Source organism: Accipiter gentilis, chromosome 23 (genome assembly GCF_929443795.1).
Source record: "Accipiter gentilis chromosome 23, bAccGen1.1, whole genome shotgun sequence".
Classification (NCBI taxonomy): Eukaryota; Metazoa; Chordata; class Aves; order Accipitriformes; family Accipitridae; genus Astur; species Astur gentilis.
Window position 1 is genome coordinate 4,776,702 of NC_064902.1, and position 21,580 is coordinate 4,798,281.

The 21,580-nt window shown below is 36.1% G+C and overlaps 1 protein-coding gene across 3 annotated transcripts in view; it reads right to left on the minus strand.

Annotated features, from left to right (window-relative positions):
- The window catches only part of CENPP (centromere protein P), a 160,213-nt gene that overhangs the window by 11,562 nt on the left and 127,071 nt on the right, over positions 1-21,580 (minus strand). The gene's annotated exons all lie outside the window — the stretch shown is intronic.

A 21,580-nucleotide genomic window follows, 5' to 3' on the forward strand; every position in this document is an offset into this window, starting at 1 on the left:
ATTACTTTGTTAGTGCATCTAATATTTTAGTCTTCAATGTGTGTATCTTGAACTACCTAAGACACATAACTTTTGCTGTAACTATTTTAAAAGCACATAAACGAAATGCAGAATAGTAGCTGTGTATGGATTCTTTAAATTTTAATTTAAAATTAATTTAAAATTCTTTAAATACTGTATGCAGTATGTAAGGTGACAGGTTACTCAGTGGGAAGAGATGCATATACATCAAAACAGTGAGAAAGAACACAAATTACGGCATCCTGCAGGGACATGCTATTGCAAAAGAAAACAGAACTTAGACACAGCCTGTTATCGTGAAGACTTCAACACTGTTACTTGCTTGTACTGTCTTATGTACTGGATACAAAGCTGTGTTCCAAGACTTGCAGTTTATAAAGTGTGAAAAATCTGTCAGCCTAAATCATTCTACCGCGCTCACAGGGTAAGTGGAATGTCTTACGGAAAAGGAGCGGGAGAGCTCGTCTTTGAAAAGCACTGGAGAAAATGAATTCGGTTTTATAGGATTACGCCTCATCTGGCAGACTGGAATTGCTACCAGATGTGACCTTGCTCTGGTTTAGGAATTTATGACAAACTGAAGGGGGTTTGTGCAGAACGCCAAGTGACATAAAACACATGGAATTTGCCAGTTTTAATTTCTACAAAGTATCTAGTACTGTATTTACCATGGGGATAAAGGCCACGATCTATCCTGGGAACAAAGACACATAAGGGGCCACAAAGTGCACAGTAGTTAAGAGCATGAAAACGTGGCTGCTCTAAGGTCACTTGCCTAGCAGAACAGTGATCTTTTTTCAGCTTTACTCCCTGTGGAATTATGCTCATCTGATGACAACATAAACCAAGTTTTTTTGGCTTTCCTTCTCAATAACCCGTATCTTTGATATTCATTATGTGCCTTCATTGGTCTGATATCACAGGACTTGGAAAATCTAGCCATCTCTTGCTCCAGGTTGCAAATCCTAGAAATTTAGGATTAGCTTGTATCTGGTGAACTCAAGAGTTGAGTTCCTCGTTTACAAGAGATCCCAAGTATACCATAGCTAAACACTGAGTCATGTTTTATCTTCATCCACCCATCCTGAGGCCTTTGGGAATCACAAGAGAAAAGAGATCAGAGGAACTAGATAAGAGTTCCAATTTTCAAACCGCTGTAAAATGCACCCATGACTTGTTTGGGAGTTCCTGTGTAGCTGCCATAATCACAATGTATTTACCCCCATGGTATTTTAGTGGGTGGTATTTTATGTTGTACAAAAACCAGAAGTATCTCAAGGAAATCTCAAAGCGTGAAATTTTCAGTTGTCTAAAAGCTTCCTTGTACCTGGGAGGGAGTGCCTTGGTGAGTTCTGCACACAGGCAGAGTTATTCTGGGCCCTAAATGCCAGGGGTTTGGCAATCCATCTAAATGCTGTGAGAATCTGATCTTGTGTGAAATTCACAGGATTTGGGATAAAATCCAGCTTCTTAGCAAGAAAGATCACATCTTAGCGATCCACAAAACACACAAAAAGCCAAACCACAAATACCTACATCTCTCTTCAGGCATATTACCTGCTAAAATTGAAGTTGTGACAGTAGCATGAAGCAGTACCTCGCCCAGAGCCAGGTAGGAGGTGTCTGCCCATCTCGCCGAAGGGGGACTCCTCGGAGCAATGGTGCGGCAGAAGCAGGAAGTAAAACTACCGCACCCAGGATTAAGCAAGCAATGCTAAACACTGACAATTTAGGGAGTAAAACCCAGGAAATGCAGTCACACAATCTACCTTTCAGGTTCCACGTATCGAATGTAATGTCTAAATCCCACAGGTAAAATGTGGGGTCTGGCACGTAAACAACAAACAAGGCACACAGTATTCACAAGCTGCAATAGTCCTGACAGAACTACAATTCCAGATACTTTGTGGGTACAAGATTATCACCTCATATTCTCTGCTGTGCAACTTTTCTATGTTTTCCCCAGGGAAAAGAAAAGCCGAGGAATGAGCAGGGTAACAGAATGACCCAATCCACTGAAAGGTCTCCTGTGGGAGTCCGTAACTCCTATGGGATTTTGTAAAGTGGACACTGGGCAACTGAAAGATAGCACATCAAGTAGCGCGACACCAGATGGGAAAGATCAACTACAACTGCATTAAGCAAAACCTGACTTTAATCAAGAAATATCTTTCCTCAGATGACTTTTAAATGTCAGTTTATGATCAAAACCAAAAGCCCATGCTATTATTACTTCTGGACGGAAATTGTTTTTCCAGCTCCTTCAGGAGTCCAAGCAGGGAATCTTATGGGAACTTTTGTCTGAAACAGAAATAGTCTCAAATCACAAAGGGACAACCATCATGATGGAATACACAGTCCTCCCTTTCTCCCATGACAGAGTTTACACACACACACACACACAGAGCCATGCAAGTGAACACACTTGGAGTATCTATTTTTAAACAAAATGTATTATTCTTCAGCTGTTGAAAATTGCGTTGCAATTTTCTGCATACTAAAGCTCTTCTAAGGAAGATGTTTTAAGTTATTCAGCTTAAGAGCCATAACTAAGAATGCAAAGCAAAATTGGCAAGGCAGAAGCTATACTAAAAGCAGAAAAATTTCCTTCTAAACCCATTTATGAAGAAAATATGCTACTCTGCTCTTATATGGAACAATGAATAGTTCACAATCACTCATTACTAATTTTGAACTTGACATTATGTAAGAAGGACTGTATATAAAAGAGTGCTAAGCAAGTCATGCTGCTATGAGTCCCTCCACAGGTGTAAGCTACTTCTAAACTTACCAAAGATGCTATGTTTAGGCTCTAATTGGGGGTGATTTATACGTATGTTTTGCTCAGCTATAGCCATAGTATCACCCACTGCAGTCACACACATGGTGGTAGCATCAAGGCCTTAAATAACAACTTCAACGTAACTTCAGGAATGCACATTGCTAAAATATTTGGTGCTAAGTTCACCAAGAACTCTTATCCTCACGTCACAAAGTATGTTAATCTGTCATAAACTGAATGTTGCGCATACATTTTCAATCAATTATCTTCCTAGAAATGTAATTTAAGTTGCTTTGATGAGTTTCATTTTTAGCTACTGGACAATACATTTGTTAATGCATTTCAATTAACTAAAATATTTTATCCTGTCAGACAGCTGTCACCAACAAAGGATTTATACATTCCTGTATTTTTAAAGCACGGTGGCAAGCCCTAAGTCAATGAAAAACTTCTCCAGAAATTTAACTTTTCTGGTACCAACATGCACCTCAGACTTCAACAGATAAGACAAAACAGTCTGCCAATACAATGTGGTTGAGAAATGAGTAATACTGTATCTAAAAAGAAATGCATCCCATTTTTTGTTCTTTCCTTCCTCTCCACTGCTTGATTGGGTAAGAGCAGCACTGTATAAATTGATCTACACTCAAAATCTGAATACAAGGATGAAAGAAAAACCTGTAATGTAGGCAGAAGAAGATATACAAGATAGCCATGGTTTTGAGAAGGTTTTTTTCTCAAAGTTGCATTTTCTTGGGACTTTTTTTGAACTGAAAATCAACTGGAAAAGTCTGGAAACTTTAGAATACACAGGAAGAAGGGGAACCCATTGCCTTCAGATACCACAACTTTGTTGCGTGCTGAAGTTGATGTTCTTTACACAGAAGTTTTTGCTGTACAATGGCAGTGTTTGCATATTTTTAATAGAATACTGTAAACACTACCAGTGTCATTAAATATTATGCTCGAAGCCTGAAAGGTCTGAAATTTGACTATGGAAAGTGCTATATCACAACATTCAGTAAAAAACTTCTGGTCTGATGAACTGGAATTACTGAGTCAGAAAGGCAAGGGGAAAATTCCTACAGAAAGACCTTTTGGTTTTAACATGTTACATGTTAGATTACATTTCACCTCAAGTTTCATTTAAAGGAGGTTTTAAAAAGTATATAAAGAAAAAACATGGTAATTACAATTTAAACGTATGAGCATAATCAGCAAATCTACAGTATGTCTCCTTAGGGATTTGTTTAGTATCCACCAAACAGAAAGCATTAGATAAATAGGAAGAATACAAATTTTTAGGTGTTTTTACAAAGAAACCCATTGTTATGACTGCTACACTTATTTAAATGATTCCAGCATTATAAAGACAATGTCAACTGTGGGCAAACCGAGCACACTCCACTGCTTTAAATCTGGCCAAATAAACAAACACCCGCCCATTAAATAACTACCCAACACCAACATAAATTATTAAGTTATTGTTAAATTCACTAGCTTTGTCTACCAAGATTTGTTCTTGTATATGTAAAACTGATGCAAGTGTAAGATCACTGTATTTCCGATTATTTTTCAGAAGCATGAGTTGCACAGGTAAAATATAGACTCGTAAAGTCTTACAAGCTGACATGTTTAAATCTTTGTTTCTTCAGCAGCTTAATACTGGAAACAAAGGTCTTTTGGAGCTCCTGGGATATTTGTAAGGCTTAAACATTTATATTTTGAAGAAAAAACCCACTTCATCCCATGCACATATTTTTTGGTTGAAAATGAAAGTATTCTTCATATGTCATTTCATATCCTCTTTGGTATCTTTCTGTGGAAACAAATTCTGTATTATCTAAAATCTGTATTTGGTACATAGAGTATTGATTACATTACACTTCAACTTCTACATATGGACTTTTGCTTTAAGGTATGTAATGAGCCAATGGGACAAGAATTAGAAGATGCAGTGAATCCTCAATCCTCTAGTTTTTCCTTGTACAGCCATTTACTGTGCGTATGTACATACATGACAACATATCCACAGTTTTAAACTATTTTTGTAAGTTTTTGGGTTTTTTCCTTTAAATGAATTCCACTACAGCAATAGAGGAACATTTAGAAAGCGATTTATCCAGAGTTACACCATTATTATCTACTGATATTTGGAGCAATGCTGTGGCTACTCCCTAACTCAGAGCAATGCAGAACTGGGATCTCACTAAAAGTCAGTATTTTTTTATTTTAGTTTCTAGAGCAAGGAATTTAATCAGCATCCCAGTTATGGAAGTATCTCATAATAGCATACTAGTGTCCCCACTCCTTGCTTGATCTGTCTCTGTCCATTGTATAAGTTTGTGACAGATCTTCATAGAATCATAGAATCATTTAGGTTGGAAAAGACCCTTAAGATCATCGAGTCCAACCGTAAACCTAGCACTGCCAAGTCCACCGCTAAACCATGTCCCTAAGTGCCACAGAACTGTGCAATTAGAGTAAGAAATGCAATACCTAATTGCTGAGGTAGCATTCCACAAATAATTTGAATACCTAGGTTTAAGAAAAAAACCCCTCATTATAAGTTTCCTCTATACTAAAACATATGGAACATTAGAAACACTTACTGTAACACAAAATATTTCAGTATTTCTCAAATGGTAGCTACCACTGCACAAACCCCACTCGAACACCTCCACCTTCTGCACTCTAGTATAATTTTACAGTAATTCCACAAGATGCAAATCTCCATTTATTGCCTCTCCTCATGCAGAGATCTATTCATACTTAAAATGTTAAAGATGTTTTAAAAACCTAATAATGCTGTATAAATTCTATTCACTTTTATACTTGGCTCTAAAGAAAAAGCATGGCTGAGTGCAACATCTGTTGGTTTAACAACACTGATGTTTTGGGGAGGGCTGTGCGTGCTTAAATAATATTTTCGTGTTGGCCGTTTGGTTGTAGTGAGAGTCAGACTTGAGTAACAGACATAGAAACATGAGGAAATCTAGCATCAACACAGCCCTACTTGACCAGATTATTAATTTTTTTTTTTTTAAGGACTAAACCCAAATATCCATGCTAGGAAACAGGTATTGCTGAAGCCTCAGCACCAGTTCTGTGTCCAAACCAACATGTTCTAAGGGCAAGATGCTCAAGTTCTAAGGGCAAGATGCTCTGCATCACCCACTTCATATGGCTTTGTGAACACAAACAAAGACAGTTTGGTCTGTGCCTGAAAGAGAACAATGTTGTAAGCTAAGGTTAATGATTTAAATTAGAGCAAAATATGGTAATCTTTTCAGGAAACAGACAGTGCATTTAACTAAATCTCAGTTAAAGCATAAAACTACAAACATTATTAGCACATCAGAGGTCAACTTATATCAGATCATCAGCATATGCTTAGGAAGATGGCAGCATGCTTTTATTTTTGGATAAGCTAAATATCAATTTGAAGAAACTAGGATTTGTAATAAATCTTAGCTGTGAAAATAAGCTGTTATATCTACTGCTGCAGGAGAAAAACTTTGACAAAACCTGTTTTTAAACAATAAAATATGAATTATAGAATTGTAAAAGAGAAACATTTTATAAATGTGCTCTTGCATGCCTTTTTTTATGTCTACACTGAAAACTGCCTAAAATGCTTTGCAAGGGCTAGAATTATAATATTGTCAAGTATTCAAAGACTGGCAACTTTGGATGTTTAAAACAAAGGATCTCAAAAGTCACCATGAAGTTTCTCATTTTGGGCAATTAAAGGAACTGAAACCAAGAAAAGATAAAGCACTTTCCCCCTTCAACTAAATTACACGGTATAAAAACACTGTATTTGCAAAATAGATTTATGAAACTTCACCACTCGTAATTATGTCTCAGAATAAACACATCTTCCATCTTCCCATCTAAGTAAACATTTTACTCAAGTAAAACAGTCCTGCTGGTTATCCTTGTTATGGAAATTACACAAAACTACAAGTGTGATTAGAACCAAAGAACAAGTTTACAAAAAGAAATGCGTAATGAAAAAGTAGTTTTTGTTTATGTGGCAGTCATATTACATCTCAGACGCTGCTCAGTTCCTGTCTTTTAAAACTAAAAGCACAAGTGATACTACCAACATGTGTGTTTCCCTTTTAGTAGAGGAAAGCAGCAAAAAGGAGAATTTTGAGGGCAGACTTGAGGAAAAACAGTATGAATGCCAACCTGGACAGGGGAAATCTTTGCAGAAAATGTTCACCAAAATTTCCTTACAAGCTCAGGATATGCCTGGTTTCCTCCAGTAGTATACATACAGCTGGCTACTTGAATGAAAATTGCTCTGCATGCACCTAGTTTCAGATCCGTAATTTTTAGCAGGCCAGATCTGTAACTCAAGAGTTATAGATCACTTTGCTAAGATTCAATCTTACAAATACCTCTTAAGGTTAAGTCAACGCTTTATGCTAGTACCTGAAACCAGCTGGGAGGAAGTCTTACTCACTGCCAGCCCAAAACCCGTGTAGCATTAATAAATTGCCAATGAAGTTTCTTTGCTTTGGTCTTTTTTCCTTTTTATCCTCCAGTTGATTACAGCTTTTCTTTTTTTGGCCCCTACTTTATTTCCCTTTGCCATTTATTTTCCTTCTTTCACATTTCCATAACATTACTTTTCATGCTTGAGTCAACTATGATTTTACAGTACATGATTCAGTTTGTCACTATTTGCTATGTGACTATTAATTTACCATGCTATTTGTATTTTCATAACGGGATCAAGGCTGTATGTCTACAGAAGAGCTAAACCAGCACTACCCAGCCCCAAGTACACATACTACTGTGTCTCTTACAGAGCATTTCCTTTCAATATCACTTTGTCATATGGTAACCATATGTTTATCTGCAACTTAATTACAGCTGACTGGGAATAAATTAAATACATACTAGAGGTTTATTTTTAAAATATGAGGAAAAATAGAATTAAATGAAAATTAAACCTTGGAAAGAACAGGAAGGGGTACATAATAAACACTTAGTGGGGACAGGAGTTGCAGATGTTTTTTCTTTACTTTTTTTCTTACTGGGGAAGAGATGAGTCTTCTCTCCATTATTCGTTTGAAACTGTCAAGGCAAAAGATTTCCACTAGTTTATGAAAAATTATACTCCTGGCCAATGATGTGTGCACATTTACAAACCAATATTTCTAAAAGCAACAGCACCAAGGTGCTTTACTCTATGTTTGTTTCTATAGTAAATAGACGTATTGGAAATTAGAATACACTTCTCCAGAACAGCTAAAAAGACTTGCAGGCTTGCTCGCTTTGCCTTCAGCGACTTCATATTTGCCCACTGGACACCCTGGAGCACACCTAGGTTCCAAAATTATCTTCACCTATTAATGCTGCTCTCTTGGACACAGAGACTGGCAAACCTTAAGATTACAGTGAGCCATGGGCAAGAGGCTAGAAAGGAGCCCAGAAAGCAAGAAAGCTTTTGCTGCTACCAGATCAACTTCAGTACAATCCTGTGAGATGCATCATCTGGAACTGACTGCCTGGATGTTGCATGGCTCACAAAAGCCTGTCCTCCTCCTGGAAACAAGTCCACCAGACTTATTAATCAGTGCAAGAATATATACAGAACAAGCTTGCCATCTGCTACACAGGGACAGCGTTTACTCCTGTATCAGATATTATTGATTATCCACTTAAACTGAAGAATCATATCCTCTGCATTAGCTCTGGTTTTCTCTTTGCCTTTTAAAGTTTAAATAACCCAATATTTCTTCATTTAAATTTTAGGGTTTACTTGTTATTTTATTTAATTTTTAAAATACACTGTCTTAATACTAAGATGGCTGTAGAGCCATCCTCTGCATAGCTGTCTGCACATCTCCAAGTCCAGGACTTACTAATTGATTTGTTTTTTGTGGGAGAGCATTAACACTGCACCTAGGCACTTTTGTCAGTGGAAACCCACAGTAAACCAGTAAAGCTCAGTAGTTCTGTTCTTCCTCCACACGTTTACTGACATACTAGTTTTCATTATATTTTATTTTGAAACCCCTACCCTACCTCTGCAGTTAAATATATATAATTAAACAATTCTTGATGATAAACTTAATATAAGGCGCAGTGTGGAAAACAGCAGGTATGTCTAATTTAGCAAAAGAGATACTAAGCAGTCAAGGACAATACAGAGACACAAAAAAATTATGAAAGGAAAAAAAGATGCCACGTTACAGAACAGCATGAAGAATCAACAATTTGGGAAGAAATAACTGTGAACAAATTTTTCAATAATCTGAAGGAAGTAGACTAGAAGAAAGGCACTTTTAGGAGGCAAATTAAGCTAAGTTTGTGTTTTCTTCCATTACGACAGAAGCAAGTTACTTTATAAGATCTTTAAATATTTTTCTGTATAGAAGATGCTGCAAGATTCTCTCCAAGCCTTTTTGTTGTCTTAATGAAAGGATCCAGGACTCCATAAAGCAACTTGGATTTGAAATACCACAGCAAAGCTGACAATCAAGTGTGACCCAACTTGCTTTTGTACAGTTTACATTATCAAACTTGTCCAGACAGCAGATTTTAAACATAATATAAATAAAAGCATCTGAATTTAGTTAATGACTTGGCTCTGAAGCTGTGCTAGTTTTTTTCCAGGCACCCTGATTCATTTAAAAAAAAAAACCAAAAAAAAAACAAACCAAAAAAAACCAACCACAACCCAAAAACCATAGGACACAACAAAGAAAATCTAGTTCGTCTAAATAAGATCCACGTTAGGCATTTACTTTTTTAAAGGCATGACTAAAAAAGTTTTTAGACAAGGTATTCAGCTTATGCTCATCATTTATTCTTGTGGTCATTTCATCTTGACCATGGATCAGGTAGAAGATAAAAGTGCACAATTAAGGACATGAGTCAGTCAACTACTGTTAATGAATAAAACTCCATTAATTTCTACTATTAAAAAAACCAGCTTCCCATTGGTGCACTAACTGGAGTTCTTTGAGATATGTTATCCCTATAAAGATCATGTCCCTGCCTTAGATGAGAGAATTTTTCCCTTGACTTCATTAGCCAGTGTATCAGTTCATGTGGCCAGCCAGTAATTACCATAAATACAATATACTCAAAATACACATTACCAATTGTTATGTGGCATGAAGTTATTTGTAATAAGTTTCATCTGCCTCCAAGGTGTTTTTGTACTATAGACTCTGCAGAGAGAAACTCAAAGCAAGAAGGATGGCACACAGTAGAGGACAGAATAAAATAATCTAATAAACTTCAGTTATTATTACTTATTAACACTGCCTGCCAATTAATAGACCAGATATAGAAAAGGTATTTGGGGTCTTGTTCAAATAAAGCTTAGAGAACTGAAAGAGTCTGAAGAGTTATTCGCCTCTATGTGGGCAAACATTTATTCTACCTGGTAAAGACACATATGTCCATAGACCCAACTAGAACATCTAAAATAGCAGTTTTCATTTCTCACCAAGAGATATAAACTGTTTAAGAGGTCAATCTCTTGTCACTTAGAGCAAACTGTCCAACAGCAGAGAGGGTTTTGGTCAATTAGTAGCTGTCAAATCTGCTTGTACTATCATGTTGATATCTTAAGAAAATAGTAGCTATACCGTAATCTTTACTGGACACCAGCGACAAAGGTGCAATCCTGTGTTTGCACAAAACCAAACAAAAAACTTCTTGCATGACTTGCACTCAAGAGTAAAGATATGCTCCCTGTTTAGTTCCACCCAGATTTGATATCAGTGGATGAATGACGATGTCCACAGAATAATTCCCTACTGTATGTCATACAATAATATTCATTTATCTAGCTACAATAAGGACCAGGTTTTCCTTAAACACATGCAGATATGTATGTAAAATACATTCTCATATAAACCAGTGCTTATTTTCACAAATAGCATTGTATTATTATTATTATTCCTGAGCATCAGAAAAAGGTTTAACATCTGCAGCATTAGGTGAAAAGTGAAGCTTTCTATAAAACCCTATGCTGTAGATACATTAAAATCTTTGGCATAAAACGTCCTCTTTTACTCGTTCTACAAAACATTACATTTAGGACAGTATCAACAAAAATTTGCTGGTTATTAACACTTATCAGTTGCCTCAAATATTCTGCTTATGTGAAAATAAATATTAACATGAAACGCTAACACGCCTGTTGCTATCAACAAGAGAAGGAGCCAGTCCAGCTGAAAAGACCCTGAAAGCTTTAAACCCACTGAATTCCTTTCATGTAATACCCAAATATAGTTCTTCAAATCTGGCTGTCAAAAGCATGACATTTCAGTTTATCAAACACATTCTTAGTATAAACAAAAGTGACACAGGAAATGCTCTTGAGAAGACCCAAGCATCTGCAAGAAGAGATTTATAGTACACAAAAACATTTTACAATTTATAATGATTGTACATGTAAGAGTGTAAAGTTGTCAATCCACTGATAAATAATAGGCTCACAAAAGTGGTCAAGTATCCTGAGACTTTGATCTACTAAATTACTTCAATAAGAAAGCAGCAAAAACCCAAATAACAAAACAGAAAAAAATAGGAACTATCATTACACAGAAAAACTGTAACACTATTCACTCTGCAATTTTGTAGTATACTTTAGACCAAGTCTCTCAGAACAAGGATGATTTTGAGTCAAATATTTGTATACTGCCAAGTACAAAAGAATTTAGGGCAGTGATGAGAATTCTTTAGTGTATCCACTAGGAGAAATCACATGCAGCTGCCAGGCAAAAACATTCTGATGCTCCACCTTATTTGGTTTTTAAATGCCAAAGTTGCAGTCACCAAGAATGTACGGTGATGTGTGTATATAAATATTTGTCTCATTGCTAGGTACTGCTACAATACAAAGAAGTAATAGTAATACTAACACTAGCTGTCAGTGTTATTCATTCACTTTCAATGTAACCCTGAGGCAATTTTTTATTTGAATTTAAATGGTGGGTATTGCAGAAACATTTCAAACAACTGTTGGTAACAATAAATTTTGTTCTATAGAAGCGCAGTTGAAAGAAAATTAGCTAATGTTACAGCTTAACTGCCTCTTTTTTCTTCTTCAGCTTTTCAAACAATCGGTTTAATTCTCTTGTGTTTTTAAAGCTCTAGCGAAGTCAAGTAACACAAACATTCATGCATATAAACCTAGCGTATGTTTAAAGCTTTCCTTTTTGCAGTTGTATCCTAACAAGAAGATTAGTCCTAACTCAACAACATAAAGCTGTAGAATAATGCACGTTTGCAGTGTGGATACTGGAGCACCAGCCTTTGCCACAACGTGCTTTGACGCTGTTGGATATGAGGAAGCACAAGAAGGCTTCAAGCCTTCTAGTCCCTGTCTGCACGCATCCCAAATTCCTCCGCAAACGCTCCCCACAGCTACCAACTGTTTTCCACACAAACCAATGGCAAAATGCCACTGTTTGGCCTGAGCTACTGGCAACTCCAGATGGAATGATCATGGATCTAGATTGTGGAATGACTTCAGGACTATTGGAATTCAGCATGCTTTGCAAAAGGACTAAGTTAGTAATGCATGGCATATAGCAACACATTGCTTTGATTCAAAATGGCATGCTCAGCAACTCCACAATCATTTGGGTTATTAGTAAAGTCAGTACAACTGATGTCAGTGGTATTGCTCTTTTTTCTCTAGTATTAACAGCTCAGTGAAAGGGGCATGCCCTTTCAGGCTTTGACCTGATGGCCTACACAGATGAACTGCTAATTGCATAGGCATATGATTGATCACTAATTCTGTTAATTAATGCCATAGACTAACTGGGTACTCAAAATTTCAAGTTTCCACACAAAGTAAGAGCAATATTTTAAAAGATTTTATTTTATTGCACCATTTCAATATAAGCAACGGTGCAGAATTTTCCAGCATTCTAATTCAAGCCGCAATAAATGAATCTATAATTATTTGGGGTATATTAACAGGACAATCAACACAGAGTCATATGAGAAGCACCAAAAATCCAGTGTTTGATTTTATTGTATATACATGGAGAAAAAGAGAGAGAGAAGCAACAATAACAAAGAGAAAAGGAAGGAGAGAGGATAAAAAAAAGGAACAGTGAGGAAAAGGGACAAGTACGAGAAAGCAAAGAGCAAGATCAAAAAGTTCGGTAGTAATAGACGTATGAGTAAAAATGGTTCAAGAAAAAGGAAAATAAAGCCACAAACAAAAGGAAGATTTTGCATTCCCAGAATTTAAACATGAAGTTATCCCCAGCTTGTTAACACTCAAAGACAGGCTATGTTTCCAAATCCAAGCTGAATCTCATAGCGGGAACTGTAATGTATACACAGATAATCCAATTGTTAGGCAGGAAAAATTTGAGAAGAAAGGCAAGCACTATAATGTTATTTAAAAAGCAGTTCTGAATTCCTTTGATATTCATTTTTTCCCCTGTAGAAAGACCTCTGGATGACTCTTCCAAAACACACTGCAAACTAACATTTGAGGCCTCCAGCATATTCTTCATCTTTGGCTTTTTCTATTTTTTCCCCTCTCTGTTTTGGAATTAGCTCTTGTATTAGCATTTACTTGCAGCTGCCCCTGCCAGTGCAAAAGTAGCACTGTCTAGACTACGTACATATTTATGACTCTTAAAAATAATTCAAATGATAGCTCTACAGCTCTTATAACTCCAAACCCACATTTCTCATTTCTAACATATCCTGTTGCCCTATTAATTCAGAATTAGTGTCTAACAATTCAATCCTTATTAACTCATAGGATCTTTCTTGTTAATTTCTATGAGACAAAGATGTCATAACATATAATCACCAGAGTACTTGCTGTGAATGTACCTTATAAAATCTCCCAACTCTCGGAAACAAAACCAGCGAACACGTCTGACAAAATCAGTTTATTCCACCTTGTAACAACACACGTTGTGTAATACAAGTAAAGGCCATGAAGGGAATAAAGAATTACATATCAATGCTTGCTCCGAAAGATAGTATAAAAATCACACACAAATAGTCCTTCTGTCTTCCCAACTGCTTTAATAACCCCTGTAGTATGTAGGGGAAAAGAAAGCCTTTTCCAAGGAGTCAACCACACAGTTCAAATACTATATTTTTTAATTTATTTTGACTACTACTCTTAATCATGCTAACTTTCTTTAAGCTAGTGGTAAAAATTCACTACCGGATACAATTACATCTTCATTTTGTTACGTAGATATACTTTGGTGACAATAGTTGCCATTTCTTCCCATTTGTCTGTCTTGATTACTAAAAATTTAAGTTCATGCATGCTTGCAGAACAAAACAAAAGCCACCCTTATTCTAATATGTTGTAGAGCTGTCCTGCTGGGAACAACCTTATGGTGCATTATCATAGGGAACATGCTGGATCATTACCGTGGATGGATGCATTAAACTAGTGTTAAGAGCAGCAGTTCTTTGATGCAGGTGAATACTTACTCCATTTATGAATTGTTTTTCATCAAGAACAAAGTACAGGCATTAATGACAATAATTTCATTTTACAGCCCAGAAGATAGACAGACAGAAAAACCATTTTACTTATTTAATTCGATTTCATGAGAAAAACAGGCTTTGTCTTGGCTGAGAGTTGCTGCTCTAACCACTAGGCAGAGGTACCTCTGCCCAGTCTTCCCTTCACTGAATTATGGATACAGAAAATAAACACACATTTTCAAGATTTTAGATGGTTTAGAATTATTTTAAAAATATTAAATACTAATCTTAGGTTTACAGTACTTTGTAAGACACAGTGGCTCAAGAAATTTACACTTTACAGTGTAACTGAAAAACAAGAAAATCAAAATGAAACAGCCTGCACCCTCAACAAATCCCAAACTATCTGAAGGTATGGTTAACAACAAACTTATGATTTTAAATTATGACACTATTCAAAGAGCTGCTAAGCTGATGAATCTTGTGCTACAATATAGTTTGCTTTAATCAAGGCTTTTTAATACTCATAAATTAAAAAATAACTCATACTCCATTGCAAGTTGCTGGCTTGTTTTATGGCACAGCTTTGAGATAGCTTTAGTGACCTCAATCTTTTAGAAATTCACTCATAAAAGGAAAAAGGGCAATTAAAGCAACTCAGACACTTAAGCAGTTAAAACAACATGAGTTACCTTGCAACCAATGTGCTTGTAAATGGATTATGAATAAAGCAGTACAGAAGCAGCAAAATGTTTTAAAGTAGAAAATGAGCAACTAATAAAGAGGAAATAAGTTAATCACACTCAGAGCTGCTGCAAACATTTTTGAGTATTCTCCAATCTGCCACTGAAATAATAACAAAATGTTACTTAAAAACAAACATTATAATGTCCCCAAATATGGTCCATATAATCTCACATTCTTATTACTCCACCTTCTACGTCCTAGTATTTTCTTACTTGACAAGTAAGAAACTACAGCATTACTTCACACCTTTCATTGTAACTTCTGCAGTACAACATTCACCAATGCATCCCTTTACAGACTCATTTCTCATCATCCATTTTAGTTGTATTCATTTCAGTTGGGCTTCTGGATGCTCAGCCATAAGATTAGGTAGCTACTCTCTTGAACTGACTCTGCGTTAAGACTGTTAGATTAAAATCGGCTGACGAACCACTGTCTCAGTAATTGGCTTTCTTTTTTTCTCAGAACATTTGCTTATACAGCAATAGGTTTGATGAACAAATACATATGCATTAGACTTAGTACAGCTAATTCAAGTACCAGTAATAGCAATGCCACAACAGCACATCCTTCTTTGGTGGCCTGCCTACTTGAGCAGACAGGTTGAAACTGCCTGTGCTGTCACTATTGGTATTTCAGCTAGCCAGTTAAAGCTAATATGGACACGTCAACACACTCTGCAATGACATCTCAGCAAGTTATGCATAGCCATGATGCTGTAAACTCAATCTGATATCATTTAAGTGAAGCTCATACAACAGAAATATTTTCATAACAAACTATGAGATTATTTTCTCTGTCATTCAAATAACTCAAAGTACTGCTGAAAGGCAAGAATGCCACACACTCTCTATATCTATATATCTTTTTTTTTTTAATTAAAAAACCCAAACTGCCAAAACCCAAACCAAATCTGAAAACAAATTTGCCCGGTTAAACCACATATAAACAAAGAGGTATCAGAAAGATAATTAATTTCACTGAAAAAGAACACATACAATTACTCTGAACTGTTCTCTCAAAATTATTGTACGTATTTTGACACTCTACTCTTTCAGCTGAAATAAATGGCTCTTCACATATAGAATATCCATTAACTGGTTCCTTCCACACTCAATAGTTTTAGTCTACAGTAATTCCATTAACATAAACAGAATTACTTATAATTTAAACTTGTAGGTGATGGAGTAAAATCCCACTTCATCCCAGTAAATACAGTAGATAATGCACCTTTGTTCCACATGTGGTATATCATAATCAGGCAATCATTATTGAGACAAATGATTTGCAAAAACTCTCTTGCTCTCATACTCATGACATATGGACAACTGTGCCACATTAAAATTACAAGTCTGAATTGCTCTGCTGTGTGTAGAATATGTTTCCATGGTTTTCAAAAGTCTTTAGACTACAGAAGGTGAGGAAAACAGTTAAATTCCACACATACAAGAGAAAAATTGTATCAATAAAAAAGCACTCTACTTGAAGCAAAACTTCAAGTAAATGAACCTCAAAGATTTTTATAAAATCTAACGATTTTTGAAAAAGCAAAATATATTTATCCATCACAGTAACATAGATTGGAACTAACCAGTTAGACAGGTTGTGGCTAATGTGTACAAGAAAACTCTGAAAAGCTCTTCTGCAAGTCATGTCTTGGTATGTAAGATCAGTACATAGTGGCCCTGTGTCAATGGGGACCTTTAAATGCTACCCAAATGCAAACCATTACAGGTCATTCCATCCTCCCAGGTCTGGGATGAAGCTGGACTAGAGACACAGTTCTGTATAGAGTACAGATCATTCCAAGAAAGAAGTGAAGATAAACATAATAAAATAAAACTGCTGAGTCATTAAAAGTTATTTAAGAGCATATAAGATGATTCAAACCGAATTCTCTTCACTGGGAGTTGGTATCTTATTTCTTGTTTAGGGTGAAAAGAAGTAGCTTGTTTCAGCCGGTTTCTGGCAGAACAGATAGCTATCTCAGGTTATTTCTGTATGGAAATGCATTGTTTTAAAGTATGGTTTCATAAACAAGTACCCAGGGACAGCTTAAGCTATTCCCATCCTCCCTGCTTTCCTCCATTTTCTCTCCACCAGCTAGCTACTGCCCCCTCAGCTCCGCCAGCAGAACTGCTTGGGTGGGTGGCTACACCATGTGTTGGTCCAGAAAGCAAAACAGGAAAAAATGGCATTAGTTCTCTCCACATGACTAATAGCACAGCCACAAAACCAGTAGCAGGATAACAATCTGGAGACAGCACACCCCAGCACTCAGACAGGAATGCATAATACTGCCACTGAAGATATCATCTCCTCACATGGCTGTTTCACTCAAACAGCTGCTGTACAGAGAGCAAGCGGGATGAAAGAATAGCTTAAGTACTTCTCAAAACACTTCAGCATTGAAACTGGCTAAAGGCAAGTAAATACTCTTAGGTCAAAAACTCTGCTCAACATCCGTATGGAACTGCTCTCTAAGCAGCAGAGCCAAAAGACAAAATACCTTTAATGAAGAGAGGAGCTCTGGGTAAGAACAGTGACTGACACCTCTATGGAAGCTAGGCTTGTCTGAGCCACAATTGAGACATGGGGAGTTTTTGGATGAGACATTAACAGAAAGCTTTTGATGTTCCTGCTACTGCAATGAAACAATATTGCAGTTCCGAAGTGGTTGACTTTTTGCCAGATTGCCATTTTCCAAAAGAAATAACTGTTAGTTTTGAACCGAAACCCCCCACGCTGTGCAAGCTTTTAGACCCAGAATAGTGCAACACCTAAACTAGGTTTGGAGACCCAACAGATAGGATGTGTTGACACAACAGTAATTATCAATTACGAGGGAACCCCCTCACGCTGTCTCAGAAGTCCCCTCCTCAGCTGCAAGCTTCTCCTCATTATCTTGTATCATGAAAAGAAAACTGTTTCAGAAATAACTCTACTTGTTCTTCAGTCATTTGATGAGTCCTCCAGTTAACAAGGGAAAGAGAATGCAAAGGATCTACTGAAAAGAAAAGGTAGAAATTACAATAAAAAGGTAAGCTAGCAAAGTCTTTCTGAGTTCTGGGAAAGAAACAAACAACGCTAATACTCTCCCTTCAGCAAGACATGTTTATACACAACACAAACACAGTCATCTCGAATAACATAGCCTGTTGAAACTGATGATTTTTTTGTTCGTTTTTTAGCATTTCCCTCGTCAACATGACATGGAGGGAATTGTGCCGGAGTTTCAGGAAATATGCAACTCCCATTTTGCATAAGCTTGGCCACAAATGCTAGTCAGATCATAAGGCAAACATAAATAATAATAATAATAAACAAAATAATAATAAACAAAAATAATGAGGTGTTTTGAACTTGTAATCAATCCTGAATTTTGTGCCCTGGGGAATTACAAATCCCTGAATACGTGATAATCATAAAAATGCCAATATGGTAGTACACATTAAATTTTAAAATTAGATATTTGTACATACACTCATGCATATATATCCCTGCCATTTTTCCCTGTCAAATTCTCAACGGTAGCGGACTGCAGAATTGCTGTACAAGTAACTTTTCCCATTGTACACTAATTCACCCAAACAAACCGTTTGGTGCCACTGTTTGTAATGGGGAAAACATGAATCAACAGGCAAAGACAACTAAGTTTTAGATTTTTAAAGGAAACCGCAAACAAACTTTGTTATTTTCCTCAAAGTATCTTCTTGTACCAGCAAATCATTTCTGACTAAAAAGTTTCAAAATATTTGTGACCTCAGTTTACATCTCCTTCCTGAGACAGTCTCTCAGTGGAGAGGCATCCTGTTACCAATTTCTACTTAATATTAAAACCAATGTGAAAACATCTCGGGCAACAAACAAAAATGATATAAAGCAAGCCAGCCACAGGAACCCAACAATGTCTACCAGATGAAACCTCAAACCAACATTTTTATCTGCAAGATACAATCTAAGATGGCAACAGTATACAAAAGAAGTTTATAAAAAATTGCATTCAGTTTTTAGAGAAGTATACAGTGTTCTATATGGACACCTTTTTTTTGCCATTTTGCCTACAAACGGAAAGTGCAACCAAGCACAACCAAGTAAATGGAAAGCAAATCACTGCTTTGAAAAGGGCAAACAAATAGGGAAAGACAATTAGAATAATCATATATTCTTATTTTTAATGAATTCTAAACAATCTATTTTCAGTATTTACACACAGATAAAGTCATACTAATTTTTTATATTTAAAATACAACCTTTCTCTAAATGATTTAAGAGAAATACTGTCTCTTTAGTCTAGGTATGATGTGCATGCCTATTGAAGAAAATGGGCCTGTGTATAAGCAGCAATAGCAGGATGTGAATGACAGCCTATAGGAGGCTTATGTCTGTCTGCTAGAAACTTAGTAACTGTTTAGGTTGCTATGACCTTTAAAACTCTCTTTTGTACCATTCTGAATTCTTCATGGTTTACAGCAGAAAATTATCTTTATGAAAGAAATAATGGAGTAATGTCTTTGATATAGATTTATATTCACATAATTAAATGGGCACTTAATAAAATTAAGATCCAAGACTACAAACTTACAGGGATGCAAAAATATTTGTATAAATAGTCTTCAGTTTATGCAAAGTTTGAGTACAGCAGAAATTAGAGATAATATTACGTGAACTATGGCAAGGACAGAAAGAAAAAGAAATTACTCCATCTTTTGTATTTATGCTGCAAAATACGATTATCTTAGAAAAAAGTTAGAAACCTCAAAATTATATTGATGAGTAACAATACTCAATACCGGAATATGAGAAAAACCAATCCCCAAACCAAGCTCATTGTGCTATTTTAGACACACAGAAGACAAGCTTAGTTGCCAAGATGAATGTTTTGGAAAAATACAAGTCAGCAAATAGCTGAAATATAATTGTCCAATATACAGGGAAGCGTCAACATTCGAACCTGAAAAAAGAAGTGATACTATTTGAAAGGAAAGACAGAAGGGCAGTGAAAATCTTACATGTTTACTTATAATGGCCAGGGTTTTAAAGTTGTATTTATTCACGCTATGTGAACAACTTGCTTTGTTGCTTGCCACAGAGAACAGGCTCTAGACAATTAAATAATAAAAATTCTAATAAATTTCTTCACTGATGCACATAGTTAGAAGGCAGTACATGAAACACACTGGCCTCAAATTTCAGGTAGCTGCTGAAGTAAGCGTTTACAAATTACCTCCATCTGTCTGTTAATTGGTATTTTCGATATAAAGTGACAAAAACATCTCAAACTAAAAATGGTGCTGTGGGATTGAATGGAAACATAACCAAGAGGTATTGAGTTGTGCCAATAATTAGCGTCTTGAGAAAGTTAATAGTAATGAATATTAATATTTTATATATTCTGTTTACTTCAGTGAAGAACTGGAATTGGGATGCAGTTACAGTTGAAAACCAAGCTGTCTTATGTAAATAGATCCTAGCTACATACCTCTCACATTGCAAATTTAGGTTTATTCACACCTAAAGAAGTACTCAATGCTTTTTGCAATGTATTGTTAATATTTTGAAATATGTGAGGAAAATCTGTTTTTAATTTCTCTTAAGGTTTCCCAGCAACATTTTTTCCTTCTCCTATGTTTTTTTCCTTAAGGGTATTGGCGACCGCTGATTATAAAAAGGAATGCAGTAACTGCTATAGGTTTTAGAAATGCAGCGTACTGCCAATCCCAAATTCCCCATCTCATGTTTTGTGCTGACATTAACAGTTATAAGTTTATTCCCCTCCCCCCCCCCGTTACTATTTTTTTCCAATTATCAACTTGTGTGTTATGTTTAAAAAAACCAACGCATCAGTAATGTCAAAGTTTAGGACTCCATCTTTGTCTCTGATCAAAACCAGTCAGCAACTGCAAAGATTCATCATGACAACTAAGAGTAAATAAATTTTAAAAATTCATTACATTCTCTTATTTCATTGAAAGGTTAAAAAAATGATACTGTAATTTTCAGTACTGCCTCTTTTCTTTCAAATTCCTGAGCAGAACAAAAATAATTCCAGAATTAAATTCCTGAATGCGGATGTGGTTTTTGACTCACAGAAATAATATTTTCATCAGTGTTTTAGGAATAAATTAAATAATGGATCCAACTTCAACATAGCCTTTCTCTAAACAACATAGTAAACCAGAAGGAATCCTGAAGGATTTCAGGACATGAGAGATAACAGAAGGAGAGTACTGTATATGCAGGTGGCCTACTCTGAGCTGTTGTGCCACTAATCAGACTGCAACATGAAAATGCAGCATATTGCAGAATAAAAAGTGGGGAGGGGTAGTATCAAGTTTTCCCTTGATGGTCAAGGGAAAAATGACAGGACAACCAGATTATAATTACTAAATAAAGATACAAAGTCTGCAAAACTAGGTCAATAGGGAAGGTATAAACCTTGGCAGACTGTGTATTTTGAAGTGGCTGAGAAAAGACCTCGTGAGGGGAAAATGGGGAGGAAAAGGAATAAAGGAATATAAGGTAAAGGCAAAAGTGTGTGATCAGGGCTGTTCAGGGGCACCCTAC